The sequence below is a fragment of the Silene latifolia genome, chromosome 9 (genome assembly GCF_048544455.1).
Source record: "Silene latifolia isolate original U9 population chromosome 9, ASM4854445v1, whole genome shotgun sequence".
NCBI lineage: Eukaryota > Viridiplantae > Streptophyta > Magnoliopsida > Caryophyllales > Caryophyllaceae > Silene > Silene latifolia.
In genome coordinates, this window is record NC_133534.1 from 45,003,667 (window position 1) to 45,007,623 (window position 3,957).

A 3,957-nucleotide genomic window follows, 5' to 3' on the forward strand; every position below is an offset into this window, starting at 1 on the left:
CGAGTCATCATCATGTGTATTTAGAGATTAAGTTCATTTGCATATTAATTAGTTTTATTTTATATAAGTTATTGCATTGTTTTAGAATGTTGTTTAGAATTAGTTACATATCATATGCATGCACATGATTAATTATATTGTTATATTTTGATAAATATTTTAAAAGGAGAACTGTTATCTTATGAGATACTCCAACGAGGATTACTCCTTATAGGAGCTTTTTATAAATGATTATCAAATGATAATGTTTGATTAATTGAGTTTTGGGAACTCATGATTATATATGAACCTCTATGACACGATTGAAAAGTTCGTGATTGTTTCCAAAATGGAATACTTAAACTCCTGTAGAGTTTACTTGATGTCTCAACCTGAAGTTTGAGCATATTGGAATTCAGATTTGAATGAGCTTCTTGCTAATTAAACATGTGAAATGAGTTTATGGTCCAGAGGTATCATGACGATTAAAATAATGTAGTGAAAATCTACAATGAATATGTCAATCCATACATATATGGTTTAGCAAATAAAATGGCTCAAAGGTATTGGATGATTATTCAATAATTATCGGATTGATTCTCCCTAAGACAAGGAATTAACGAATGATGGCTACACTCTTTTTCCCTTCGACTAGGTTTTTTTGTCCCAATGAGTTTTTCGTAGCAAGGTTTTTAACGAGGTAGCACAATAAGCGCATTGATACGCTATGATTATTAAGACGAGTTATTCTTGACATATAATATTATGTCATCTATCGAGAAATTCCCTATCACTATTGTGGAAGTATTATTTGAAATAAAGATCCAAGAGTCATCACAAATGACTACACCCAGATTGTGAGTTCTAATCAAATATGAAGATAGAAATTATCAAGGATTTGAAGATATCAAGTTTATCAACTACAATGGATTTTATTCAACTATCGAGACGAGAAGTTACGTTAAAGCATGGTTCATTTCGAGATACATCAAGTTATGTAGTCATCAGGGGGAGTAGACACGCGTTGTACTCTTTTTCCTTATCCATGGTTTTGTCCCATTGGGTTTTCCATGGAAAGGTTTTAACGAGGCAACTATTATTATGCGTGTTTGAAGATTAGTGTACTCTTTTTCTTCGCCAGTGTTTTTCCCAAGGGGTTTTTCTAGTGAGGTTTTTAACGAGACATCTTCTTCAGTAATGGACATCCAAGGGGGAGTGTTGTGAAATATTATTATGTAATATTATATGGATGTCCATATGTTAGGATATTCTAGAGATATTATATTATGGAAACTCTACCATATCGTGTGTATATATATAAACCCCCTCATATTGCAATAATACATAGTTTTGTCTCTCTCATATTCTCTCTACCTTCTCTCTACTTTTCTCTCTTGTCTTTATTTCACAACAGCCTGCTCTAAAGAAGATAGTTTTACGTATTTCAGTATTTGATGGAATTGAGATCCGGGACGTATCTTACACATCAATAATAATTTGGAATCATGCATCATACTGAGTACTATATATCAGTGTGTAGAGCGAGAACTCTAAGAAAAAAAAAACAATTAACAGAGACATAGCAAAATGAAAATTTCGATAATGCAAGGCTTGAAGTTAAAATCCGAGCTCAAGTCTAACCACAAACAGATTTTCCAAATAATTTATTCTATGCAATTTCATAAATGGGACAATTGACATTCTAGTAAAACATGCAAATACCAATAAGAAACATATCAAGTTTCGCTTGCTCTCAAGTCTCAGTCACTAGTTTCTATCAGAGGTTCAGAAATATCTAAGGCCAATCTTGGAGGCGATGAGAGATTCCTCTTGTGAGGCTCTATGGACTCGAGGCACCCTTGTAGCATATCTACCACCTGACTCATTGATGGATAAGTCTGAATGCACCATAAGCTCACTAAAATCATCTTTCTTTGTACCGCCTTTTCTTAATCATTCGAAGTACCTTCAAATGGAGATTCATTCTCATGTTCAAGTCGGTCGTATATCCACTGTGGAAAATATACATCACTGCTTCTTTGCTGATTAGCTGACAAATTTTTTCGACCGCAAACCATATCTAAAACCATCATTCCGAAGCTATAGACATCAGATTTGTGAGAAACTCCACCAATAATCCTCCAAAAGACTTCAGGAGCTATATAGCCTATAGTCCCTCATGTTTCTAGCATTGATATAGAACTGTCTCCTAAGGGACATAATCTGGCTAGCCCAAAGTCTGATATCTTTGGGCAGAACTCATCATCCAGTAAAATGTTGTATTTGATGGAATTGCGATCCGGGACGTACCTTACAAGTTACAAATACAATAATAATTTGGAATCATACATCATACTGAGTATATGTCAGTGTGTAGAGGGAGAACCTAAGAAAACAAAACATTTAACAGACGAAGCAAAATGAAAATTTCGATACTGCAAGGCTTGAAGTTAAAATCCAAGCTCAAGTCTAACCACAAACAGATTTTCCAAATAATTCATACTATACAATTTCATAAATGGGACAATTGACATTCTAGTAAAACATGAAAATACCAATAAGAAACATATCAAGTTTCGCTCGCTCTCAAGTCTCAGTCACTAGTTTCTATCAGAGGTTCAGAAATATCTAAGGCCAATCTTGGAGGCGATGAGAGATTCCTCTTGGGAGGCTCTATGGACTCGAGGCACCCTTGTAGCATATCTACCACCTGACTCATTGATGGATAAGTCTGAATGCACCATAAGCTCACTAAAATCATCTTTCTTTGTACCGCCTTTTCTGCATCATTCGAAGTACCTTCAAATGGAGATTCGTTCTCATGTTCAATTCGGTCATATATCCACTGTGGAAAATATACATCACTGCTTCTTTGCTGATTAGTTGACAAATTTTTTCGACCGCAAACCATATCTAAAACCATCATTCCGAAGTTATAGACATATGATTTGTGATAAACTCTACCGACAGTCCTACAAATGACTTCAGGAGCTATATAACCTATAGTCCCTCTTGCTTCTAGCATTGATATGGTTTTATGTTGTATCGGACATAACCTAGCTAGCCCAAAATCCGATATCTTAGGGCGGAACTCTTCATCTAGTAAAATATTGTGAGGCTTGATGTGCAAGTGTTTGATCGAAGATTTTGACCTAATTTTGATCGACGAATTTTACTTTGATCAAGAAGATAATCGAAATTGATCGAAAGATTGATCAAAATCGAGAGAAATGATTGATTGAAATAACGAAGAACTTGACCTAATTTGATTGAAAAATTGACCTAAAAATGATTGAAATTGAATCAAAAGATCTGAATTTGCAGCGGAATTAGCGATTTGAAGAAACAATTTCGCTAGAACACAAGATCGTTGACGATAATACCATGTAGAATTTCTTCAATCTCAACTATACTCCATTAATGGAGAACTTGAGTAGTAGAAGAATTTAGGGAAATGGTTGAACAACAATGTAAATAAAAGAGACTTACAACAAATGAATGAATTGATGTATATATACAAAGAGAATGAGATGAACTGTACTAACAACCATCTAACAAACTAAAGCAGTATCAACCTTCAAACAAACTAAAGCAGTTTGTTATAGGTAAGTTGAGCTGTTGATGAGTCAGCTGACAGTAGGCAATGAGCTGGGAATAATATCTCAACAAGTACCATATGCCCTCATAAAAAATAACCATACCAATCCCAGGGACCTGATACTCTAAAGCACTTGCATATGACAGTGCAACAGGAGACTGGATCCATGAAACTTCATCCGATGTGGCTGACCCGTTTGCATACTTGCCTGGTCTAGAGACCTTCATAGACTCCTCCGTGATCATTTAACAAGTAGTTCAATTTATTTTTTTCTAGCATTGCTATAGTACTAGTGTTATTAGAGATATATAACCTGGTTAGCCCAAAGTGTAATATCTTTGGGCAGAAGTCTTCCTCTAGTAAAATGTTGCGTGGCTTTA